The sequence below is a fragment of the Pleurodeles waltl genome, chromosome 5, assembly GCF_031143425.1.
Source record: "Pleurodeles waltl isolate 20211129_DDA chromosome 5, aPleWal1.hap1.20221129, whole genome shotgun sequence".
Lineage (NCBI taxonomy): Eukaryota > Metazoa > Chordata > Amphibia > Caudata > Salamandridae > Pleurodeles > Pleurodeles waltl.
This window is the reverse complement of record NC_090444.1, coordinates 1,686,248,841-1,686,261,110: the sequence shown is the minus strand read 5'-3', so window position 1 is coordinate 1,686,261,110 and position 12,270 is coordinate 1,686,248,841. Positions and strand designations below refer to the sequence as shown.

At 40.4% G+C, this 12,270-nt stretch overlaps 1 protein-coding gene across 4 annotated transcripts in view; it reads right to left on the bottom strand.

The window, feature by feature from the left end:
* Positions 1-12,270, bottom strand: part of KLHL29 (kelch like family member 29) — a 1,044,731-nt gene that overhangs the window by 211,902 nt on the left and 820,559 nt on the right. The window lies entirely within an intron of this gene.

Here is a 12,270-nt window from a genome sequence, read left to right as displayed (position 1 = left end):
AAGCATGGCATGGGCACAGTGTAAAGGGGAGGCGGTTCTACAACATACACCTGCAGTAACAACACGTCATTGGTGTGTTCATCGGATTCTGTGAAGAGCCATTGCAAACACAGAGGGAAGCACCAAAATGGGGGTGTTTTGTATTCAGCCGGCGATGAATGCTTAAAACATGCAAGGACTCGAAACCAGACAAAAGAGTTAACGCGATAAAGCGGCCTAAATCGAACAGACTGCGAGGTGCTGCGACTCCTACCAATCCTCTCAGCTGGAGGCCTTATGTGTGGATCATATATTCAGGCGTGCTAGCTGCGTTTCCCAAGCGACCTGTCAGGAATAATAGGGTCTGTCACATCCCACGAGGGACTGAATGGTTAAAAAAAAAAAAAAAAAAAAACTTTGGGGAATATTTTGAACCGACAGCATGAACCTACCTGCTGCACTGACGCCTGTCACCGGCAGTGTGCATCCAGGGCAGCAAAGAACAGCGCGACACATGAAACAGGCCCCTCTGCGAATACACCAACCAAACGCCTAAGGGGAGGTCTCACTGTAAAAGTCTTAGATGCAAGTTTGGACGGTAGAAGCACAGACTGCACCCGGAGCTTGCAATAGCTACTGTTTTTGAGGGTAGCAGGAAGAAGGGAAGGTGTTGGGGTTCAAGTGATGGTTTATTTTGCTGTTTTGTTTGTTTGCAATAGGTCAAGTTCTTCAGCAAGTGCTGACAAGAGTAACCAATGTTTTACAATGCAGTTATGAATATGCTCACAGAGAGTTATGCAGGCCATCTGTTCAGATCGTTGCAGGGGCAAGCGAGCCGTTCATCCTTATGTAATCAATTAAGCATGTACCTTTGAGCTGAGTGATAATAACATCTATCAACGAAGTCCAAAAAGTTCAGTTAAAGATTGCTGTATCATTAGTCGCCACTGTTTAGCATAATATAAATATCTTAAGTGAATGTAAAACAATCAAAGGCATAACAAACGTGCAGGTTTACAAAGACAACACCACCTACTCCTTGGATTCCCCATTTAGCACATAAGATCAAATTTAAGAAGCTATCAATTCATCCAGGAGAAAAGCATTCAGGCTCAGTGTTGTATTTATTGGAAATGTGCAACTTGCTTCTGAATGCTGTTCAGAGACACACAGAACATTTATGTTTACATGGCCCATGCGATAATAGCTCATCCAGTTCATATATTTTAATGCAATGAAGGGTTAAACAGCACTACAAGACCTAGCATGCACCTAAAAACCCTGGGCTGATTGATGTGCTTACGCATGAAAGAGGGAAAATTGATGCAAATGAATCAAAAACCAGTGGAGGCTGCTACCAGGCAGGGCTGGTGGAGCAGCGCGCGGAGTGGGGAGGGATAATAATAAAAAAAATTATTGCACTTACCTGCCGCCTTGCCTCTGCCGCACCCACCGCCTCGGTGCTTACTTTGCTTCCCTCCCCACCCAATCTAGATGCTTCTCTCATGCTGTTACACAGCATGAGAGAAGCAACTGGATTGGCCTGAGTGGGCTGAAATGCCACAGAGGGAGTAGAAGCCTGCACTTGGTCTTCACCCGGCTGTGAAATGCAGCTCGGGTGGAGAGTTCTAAGTGCGCATGTCCGTTTGGCCGGCCTCAGACGGCCGGCCAAACTGACATGCGCAGTTAGAGTGCACCACTACTCCGCCACCCTCCTGACATGGAGGATGCTGACCCAGTCCTAGACAGCAGAAAAATAAAATGACAATAATGTATTTTCATTTTAGTTTTCTGATACCTTATTAGCAGTGAGGTGACACTCCTCCGCCATAGTGAAGGGGCTGCCCCTGTCAGAAACATTTATTGCACATCGGTGCCCCATTGAAAGGAACTGAAATTTACATGCACAAATGTATGTAAATTTACAAAGACTGGATTCAGTGCACCAAGAAGATTCCTCCATTAAGTTTGCTATTAGGAGTCATTAGGTCATGTACAGATGCCCACTTTGTCCCACTATAGGTTTCATTAGATAAAAAGTTCGACATATCGACATATCCGGGCAGTCTTTTTGCCTACCTGGCAGTAGTCCCTGAGATGAGAAAGTATAAGAAAAGACATCTCCATCATCTTGATGTGAGTGACGATGCAATTTGTTGATTGATCTGTGTTACAAGCTTTGCACTGTGAGACACACAGGGTCTTCAAGTGCAGGGCTGCCAGAGAAACTGGGTGGCAGTCGGGGAAGATGACAACAGATTAGGCGTGCTTTGGGCACCGCCTACAGCATTTGAATGGTATGCCTAGCATGAAGGGGGCTACTCCAGGCATAAGTAATGTCTCCTTGCACTAAGGTAGTAATTATTGTTACTTGGTGCCCCCTACAGTTTACAGTGGTAATCTGAGTCTAGCTGACACCTTTTTTGCATGATGGGAATCCCTGCATTGTGGTGTCCATCACCAGCAACCTATTGGCACCCCAGCCATTTGTTGAACATTCCTGGCCTTATGAAGCCCACAGTCTGCTTAATGGTGGTCATTCCTAACACATTGTGAACACCCTTGTTTTGTGGAGGGCATTTATGAATCAAAATGGGCCTGCCCAGCAAAAGGTGTTCATCACTGTTATCTGATAGGAGTTTTTGGGATGATGTTGCCAACACATCTAATGGGAGTCAATGTTCCACAAGAGGTAAAGCAATAAGTAATCAATAGTTATATATCTAGACGTACCCCTCTTTTCATCTAAAATATAAATCTTTATTTATTGAGTCTTCATTAGGAATAAAACTTATTTCATAGAGTTACAAAAGACACAGCTAACCAACACATATTTTGAGGACCACTCCTCCTTCATTACAGCCAATTTTCTGTGCCTCCAAAATATGAGTTTTTATTCATATCATTTCTGTACATGATCCCTCCTGAGGAGCAGAGGTGGTTTCAAAAACTTTTCAGTCGAGACCTATCCGTCAGTTAATGCTTTCTAAACAAAACATATCTCGTCCATCACTTAAAACTAAAGGAGTCCTCCACATGAAGTGGTATCAGGAACCCCATGGTTCCCCCATCACGGTTCCGGGCAGGAGCTTCCACAGAAAAGGATTTAATGAGTGTCTCTGGCATGAAGTGAGTATTACTGGCATATGTAAACATCCAGGCACTTCTGACATTTGGGCATGTGAAGCAGTATCTCTCCATGGACATGAGTGGTAAACAGAAGTATTTCAAGAAAATGTAATGACAAAACTCATAATTGGGGAGCATGCAACTGTATTTAAGAATTTAAAATTCAATATTATTGATCCCATCCCAGTCCAACCCCACTTTGTGATGAGTTAGGAAACGGTGGTGTGAGGCACCACTGAACTACACATGGGCACTTCAGAGCTTAAACTTGAATTGAGCAGGGCTATCAGTGATTCTCCACTGTGTCCTTAGGAGAAAGCTCACAGGGCTTTGCTGTGCTGACGAGGTCACTGTCCACAGGCCTGTGAGATCATCGACCCGGCAAACCTTGGCACAGGCTGCCAGGCACTTACACATTAGCACATGCAAAGCTCCTGGCTACTTTACCCTGACATGATGAGTGTCTATCAGGCTGACCTTTTGTCAGGCTGACACTCATCAAATTTTAGAAAAGGAGGGTGGCAGAGTCCCAGTCCTTATAATGATAGATTATAAGAGGATGACTGGAAGGTATTTTTTATCCTTGTGTAAATGAAGAGGATAGGCATGACTTGTTATTGTCTGTCCAACGAGTCATTACAACTTGGAATCCAACTGTCATTTTCTAGTGAACTTTGCTTTCAGGACAATAGAAATGGAGTGAACACGCACTTTGGGAGGCACAATTGCAATGCTGTGTTAAAGGATGCTGGAACATCCAAATGTGGACTCCAGGAGAATTACCCTTGTTTGCTCTGAAATACTGTGCCAGCTCCCCCGACTTCTAGAAGCTGAAGGATATCTTTGTAGTAGAAGGCCATCAATTTAGAGATGTGAATTAGTTTTCACAATGAAAGAAATTGGCTTGTACATAATAAAGACATTTGTCATATACATTTCAAGAAATGACAGGGAGGCAACTAAAATTGAATATCTGGTTTAATCTGAAAATCCTATTGCTTTTTGCCCCACCTATTCAAAAATACACGTGATCACTCTATGCAGTCTGGACCATAACGTACATAACTTAAAATCTGAAAGTTTGCCAGCTGGCACTAACAATGGGACACCGGCATAAACAATGAGCTTTAATTAAGTCACAATGATTCTATAGAGCTGTTTGGAATGCATTTGATGCTCCTGGAACAGAGGGGATAACGTGCTACGTTTTGATATCCATGAATGAGTGTGGCCTCTCAGTGAGGAAGCCACCAGGTTTATTGAAACTATATATGCATAGTATGAAGTCAGCAATAGCAATTGTGTTGTTATGGCTAGGTTTGACTTTCCATTGAAAAAGGCCCCGCCTTTTTTCACTTTGGTTATAACTGACAGTGAATAACAAATCTGTATACGACTTTTCAATTGAGTAGTATGTTAATGGCTAAATTCAGACATGTTAGGTTTTAGTAGATACATTCAGTGTAGCAGAAATAAATGGGCCAGAAAGTAAGCATTTTTCATTTTAGCTCCCATAGGAAAACTGCTGAAGGTTTTTTAAGATATTTGTGTTATAAAAAGGTGCTGGATAGCTTTGAATGGCTAATTTCAGAGACATCAGGACTGTTTAACTGAAGATTATACAAGCATCTGGATACTCAAATCTTACATGGATAATAGTTTCTAAAACGTAAATTAATCCAAATGGAAGCAGCAGTACGTTTTCCCTTTGTCCAGTGTGGGATTCGTAGATCCTTGGAGGAATCATGCATTCAAGGAATCAAATGGATTATAAGCAACTGATTTCTTTTGTGACATCTATTGCAAGATGTCAAGCACTAAGTCTTATGTCCTGAAAAATAAATGTAATGTAAGAGAAGAGGGATTGGGCAGTATCCCTTCACCTCAGGGATGATGTGCGGGTAAAGAAAGAGAATTTTCACATGGAAAACTCCGATATGGTTGGGAAAAATTCAATAGCCATTTTATTTTTCGAAAATCACGAAACAAAAGTAAAAAATAACTCTATGCAAACATGCATGGCAAAGACCATGCACAGTGCACAACGTGGACACCATGTGTAAATCAGGATCCGCCAATAGACAGAATTGGCTGCCCATAGAGTGTTGTGTATTGGGCCTGGCCAACATTTGTAGCTGAAGTTGGGCAACCATAGATGGTGGGCACAAGGGCTGGTCATAGGCTAGGCTCTGTGCTCAGTAGCCCTGGGCATACTCAGCATGGTTTGACTGCCTACAGAGGGTTGGGCCAGGCCCTACAGCCAGCCCACACTGCACATGGCCAAGACCGTGCATGCTTTGGGACTAACCACTGAAGACTGCAAACAAGGCCTCGCCATAGGCAAAGCCTTGAGGCTATTGGATGCCTGTGCAGTACTGGCTACAGTGCCAGGCTTTTGATCTGACCCTGTGGCCAACCCCTGTTGCACATGGCTAAAGGCTGTGTTGGGTGAGGGTTGGACAGAGGACCTGGTCTTTGACTCAGTCCTGAAGTCAACCCCTGGCCAAAGGCTTTGGGCAGTGGGGATGCTTTATGGAAGATGAATGTAATTATCATCAATTCACCTAAGAAATTCAGTAAAACAAACTTTGTTTCTGCTGATTGCCAAAGGCTGTTCACAGCAAATAATTAGTACATAGCAGGTGAATACTGGACATCATAAAATTACCATGACTTTCACTGACGAAAATTAAAACTTTCTAGTTATGGTGTACATTGCACTCCATTTATCATGATTCCTGACATGCTCAGTACACCACTTAGTGGATGACATGTAAAAAAAAAAAAAAAAAAAAAAAAGGCTGTCCACAAAGAGTAAAACATGGCAGGGGTAGAAGTTATGGTGTGTATTGTGCACTGTACAACATAAGTGTCGAATTTCAAGAGCTTCTCCATCTTTTGTTCACTGGACTATAACTAAATTATAAATAGCTTTTTTCAGTGGCTAAATATATTGTGTTCATGGAGATTAAGCGAGAGCTAAAAGGAGTTTATTGCCATTGTTGAATGTCGGAAGAGTACACCACTCACAATAGGCAAAGCACCTAGTGGGTCATGATGCCTCTCCCCGCCTTCAGCAAGGGTATAAAATAGCACATTGCAGACTGTGCATCTGCAGATACGGTTTATGCCATGGCATTTTTTATGTGCATCTGTTTTAACACGAATATAATTAACCAAAACCAGGACCCAAGCAGTATGGTAAAATCACATTGAAGAGGCCTTGTGAGTATTGGGATACCTCTTTTCATGTGTTAAGTAATTGTAATTTATAACTTGTGAGGCATTAAACATTTTTCACATGCAGGTTCTCTACTCTGGCAATGAAATGGAATTTGTTTTATGCACTTCTGTAATAAATGTTTACATGTGTGTTTGTTAGTTGCTCAAATAATGGGTCTTATTGGGCCACATTTATTTTCACTGCCATGACATTAACATATATCACCTCCTCAGAAGCAAGCTCTTCTTGAAGGCTAGGCAAAACCTGAACATTCGAATAACAATCACGGCCATTGTTAGCTAAACACTGCAGGAGCAGTTTCACATATCTCTGAGCTTAACTGCTGCTCACCGTTTAACTAGCATTCATGAAATCTGACCATTCTATTTGCAATCAGGCCCATTGTTAGCATTAGCCTGCTGGCTGCAGTTTAATAGATTTGCAAATAAAATGTACATTTTAACAAAGTGATAACTGCATTCTCTACAACCATGTTTTCTTAACACAAATAATGCTATTTTCATCACAGACAGTACTGATCAGCATTTCTTATAATGTTTAAACATTTTTTCATTATAAGTGTACCAACATAAGCAGTACGAAAAAGCATGTAACAGGTGATATGAGTAATATGTTCCTATATGGTGATATCAGAGTTCTAGTGAAATTACAAACATGGCCTTTGCCTCAACAGTTGATTAAGTCACCAGAACCTCTAATATCAATATAGGACCTTATTCCACAAGGAAGGGGGGGGGGGGAGAAGAGAGAGAAGAGAGAGAAGAGAGAGAGAGAAGAGAGAGAGAAGAGAGAGAGAAGAGAGAGAGAAGAGAGAGAGAGAGAGAGAGAGAGAGAGAGAAGAGAGAGAGAGAGAGAGAGAGAGAGAGAGAGAGAGAGAGAGAGAGAGAGGCCATGACTCATGAAGGGGCAAAAAGCAAACTTGTGGGTATGTTTGTTCAGCCACTCCCCTCTCCCCCCTAAACAATGGCAATAAACAGCATGTTACCCTGTATACACCTACACTCATTAGTTATTAACAAATATATTTTAGCCAAACCAGATGAATATCGTATTACTTAAACCCGTATGGTGTCAGCAGTGGAAATCCAAAAACATGATGATGCTAACGGTCCAGATGATGGAGCTCTACTTCAGTAACATCATGGGATATCTAACCCATTGCACCGCAAAATAAACCTCTGCATTTATTACTGCACTTGCTCCAAATAATGTTTCTTAATGGGGCACATATTTTTTCACTGACACGAGAAGGCACTTGTAGTTTTCTTAATAACGAAGCTGCACAAAGCTTTCTAATAAAAAAGTTATCAGATTTGGGTTCAACACGGTAAAATTCATGCAGATTCATGATGTGAAGCCAAAAACGTGGGTGGATAAAAAAAGTAAATCCCTATTTCAATTCTCAAACGAATATTTGTTATCAATTAACAGAAAAAAATACTGAAAGGAATTACAGCAGATCAAAGTGCTTGGTTTGATGTGAATCTATACAGAGGTTTTGAGGAATTAGCATATACAGAACTGGTGGGTTTGGCGTGCTTAAGTTATAGATCTAGCTAGAGCAGACTGTTAATCTGCAGAGGTCCTTGAGCCCGGGGTTGTAGACCTTCTTCAGACACAAAATGTGAAAAATAATAAAATTGATTATTCTGAGGAAGCTTTTTTTCCCATCAGCCGTTTCAGTACCACAAACCAAAAGCCGGGTTTCTAAACCCAAAGCTCTCGGACTGGCTGGCCACAACTTCAGGAAAAATGCTGCAGCTTCAAATACAAGACGTAGGGATTTGATCCACACATCATGTAAAGAAATATAGCGAAATGCACCAAGAAGTGGGCTTGCAATATTTAAACCAATAACTAGCAACAACTAAAAGCATGATGTAGATCAATAAGAGATTCCCAAACGAATAACTGATGTTACTGATACAGAATGTTCTTTCATGCTGTTTAAGGGTAAAATGGAATGTAATCTCAACTGTAAAACTAGTTACAACATTTCCAAATACGTCTGTGACACAAAGGATGAGGTCATGAGCATTAAATCAGATGTGCAAGTTATGGTTTGCGTGGCCTTTTTCCTAGTTATTAAGATTAACAATAACTTGCGAATTTCATTTTTTTTCAATTTGTAACTCCTTACCAGAACGTCACTTCATCCTTTGTCTTTTCAGTGAACATATGTGGGTGGTACAAATAATATTTTATGTATTTTTAAAATTATGTTAACATCAAAATCATATTTTTTTCAATACAGGAATCAAAATTAAATTGTACAGCAGAATTCCAGATAATGTCATCAGCCAACTCATTTTAAATGTCAAGTGATATCATCAAAGATAACATTTAATAAATATGTCATCAATGATGTCCTCTGTGAGGTCATGAGCAGTGCATGACAGAGCTATCAGTTGTGGCGTGTTTAACTGAAAAAAACAGGTTTTATTATGAAACTATACCCACACTTTAACTGCCGCTGTTCAGCGAATATCTGACTTTTTTTTAAACACTTTTACCAATTTATTTGTTCTTACCAATGGTTTTCTATGAATCCATTTATCTACATAAATACTATATATTTAGCAGTATAACTCGCGCCTCAAGGTAACTATAACTAGCCCCTTCGCCATGCACAGCTGGTTAAAGCACATATTATAATATTGATAACACCTTCAATGGCATCTTTGATATCATTGCAACATTTGCAATAAAATTATTGATGAGTAAATTGTGCATGGTGAGAACGTGAGTAATAATTACCTTAGGGTGTGAGCTATAGTTACTTGAAATAACTAACTATACCTGCTGAATTTCTATGGGTTTGTATGAGTAAATTCACAACCTAACAATAATTTCCTTGTTATCTTTCTTTTTTTCAGTGTATATATATATATATATATATAAAAATATATATATAAATAAAATACACACAAACAGAGAACTATTTAATATGTAATAAAATAGGAAAAGATCAGTAGATTAGATACTGAAAGGCTAATTTGTCTGCAGTAGTAAATTGGATCAGAATCATCTGGAGAGGAGCGGATCATTATTACTGCCGGCCCTAAAATAACAACAGGTTCGTGGCAGATCGGGCATGCTGCAACAAGAGCACTTCAGGCTCTGGGGACTGCCCAGTCGATGGAGCTAATCATTCATCTTACAGAAAGGGTGATAAAAGAAAGAGCATTTGAACTAGACGCATTGTGAAACTCGTCCTCTCATCAAGACGTTTTTTACAGGTTGTGGCAGGATGTAGCTGGCAAGGCTGAGCAGGAGGAAGCAATGCAGGCAGTCGTCCACTAATCATTTCACATTCAAGGAGTCGTCACGCAGAGGGCACTTAGGTTCAAGATGGCGCAGAGGCAGACATATGCTAGTCGCCGCCCTTTGATTAACACCTCGCCCAGCACACCCTGCAGAGGGACTGTACAGAAATAGGAAGCGGTGCATAGAAGATGAGAGCCAGATCTCATGCTGTGCACAAATGTTTGCACAGAGCGATAATTGGTTCCCCGACTCCTTTTTGTACTACATTATACTGATGTGCAAAATGTGCCTGTGCTAAGAGCCACTGGCATTATTTGTTTCTGAAGCAAGGTTGCCATTTTAAATTAAGATTCAACTTTATTAATGTGCTTCATGAAAAATAATTTCCACACCAAAGTGCTTGTGTTTTTTTTGCTTTTGCAAAGAGAATTTCAAACTATATTTGTTGTATGAAATCTGTTGACAAAGTACTTTGGATCAAACATGACAATTCGTGCTTTTAAATTATGTTTGACAAGGTCATGCTTCTTCAAGTATAGAGACAATCTCAACTACTTTTGCACTACTTTGTAATCTATCAATTTTCTTTCATTACATCGCCACACCTAAGAAATGGCATAATAAGCTATTTAGACAGCTCAGGTCTGTTTCTTCCGACAAAGTGGTAGCACTTTTCAGAACAAGAATCAGGTAAATTTGATAATTGGTTGTTTTCATCTTTGTGTTTATCTGGGAAGTGCAAGGCATGTATGTGTAGTTGATAACACCCAGCAGTGTGACGCTGTGCTCAAGATGGGGTTGGACACGAGGTAAAAAGCTGTATGAAAGGGATCTCTTCATTTTATCAATGTTCATTAACAGACTGACATTCACAGGAGGAAGCAAGTCTTCCTCAGCTACTGTGCATTTGAGGTGCACATTGGGTGATGCTGCCTTCACTCCCTTCATCACAATCAATCTTAATGTCATCAGCATACATCTGACATTTGATATTGTGTTTTTGATAAAGCTGCCCACTGAGTGCACATATACACACACATATATAAATATATATATATATATATATATATTGTTTTTTAAAGTATATAGGTGACTACGACGGTGCGCTGGATTTTGTTTGCATCTCATTCTACTTACTTGACCCTATTTGGAAGAAAGTGACAATCTAATAGGCTTTCAAAAACTAGAAACAACAGTACAAGTCATAGATATAAAATTAACATTACAAGCTGGCAGATGCCACCACCATTCAATAGCACGTAAGTGCAATTTCATGATGAGAACGTGATACTCCGATTTGGCAATCATCTCAATTACTGACTGGCTCCCTCTTTAAATCTTTCTTTCCCTTGTCATTGACCTGGTCCTTTTCTCTGGCCTCCTTTTCAATCCTCACCCAGCTTTTGCTAAATCTCCATCTCTTTATCAAATTTCACCTTTACCTATAATTTTTTCCTATTTTCTGTTTAATCTTCACCATGTCACAGGCTCTGTTGAAGACTGAGCACCTCATGTGCAGTACCTACATGTACTTTGCTGACTGCACAGTGCCAGGTCCCGCATTTTCAGAAGAGCATTGCAGTGTGAAAGTTGTAATTGCCTGTTAGTCACCGGTTTGCAGAAACGCCATATCCCCAAGTTGAATTAATGGGTGAGGTGAAGTGTCTGGTTATTGGGGAAAGACGTTGGCAGCAAAAGTCACCGAATTTCACCTTTACTAGGTGAGAGGATAGTGAGAGGTCACCTGGCCCCAAGTTGAGTGTGCAGTTAGATGGTAAGGGAAGCCCCAGCCACAAAAGATACTCTTTCCTTGGGTTCAGATTGCACTGGAGGGGATGTAGTATTGCTTGTTATTTCATTGCCAGAAGTCATATTTTAAATCCTTTTCGTGTTTTTAAGAAAAAAAAATACTTCATCAAAACTGCATTACGAACGTTTGGCACTCTTCTTTCAGGGATAGAACATCATCTGGAGGCCAGAGCGTCATGTTCTAACCTTGCCCGTTCATGAAAAAAGTTCAGCATTGCATCGAAGTAGGAAGCTAACACTAATTTAGATACTAGATTGGCTTGTGGGCCTTTGGTTTAGACTCTGAGGTTAATATTAGGATCACATTTTTCATCAGTTTAAACTCTACATACACCTACCGGTTGGGATGATGTAGTGACAACAAATTATAAACCTCTATGATTCACAACATTATGCCACAAGACTCACCCGTGAGTGGCCAATGTCAATTATAACAGCAGCTAATCAAATTTTGTACCTCACTGTAAAGCAGCTCCTTTTTGGAACAGGGTAATTTGGCAATCAAATAGTTTTGAGGTTAAACTCAAGGACAAATCTAGTATTTCATGGCCACTATTATCCAAAGTGAGGGTCGAGAGACAGCATGGCATTAATTATAGATTCCTCATCAATGTTACAAATGCTGCACATTTTCTCCTGACATGGTTCTGAACAGAGCAGTTGACATCTGAATTGTTAGGTCAGCTTAATGTCTTTCTCTCTAATTACAAGATCACATTAGAAAGCCTTATTTCTCTGCCTCACATTTTGGAGGGGGCACAATATTGGAGATGAGGACACATGCATAAACTGGCATATAAGGTAGATGAATGTTATCTTTACCTTACGCTCCTACTGTAGAC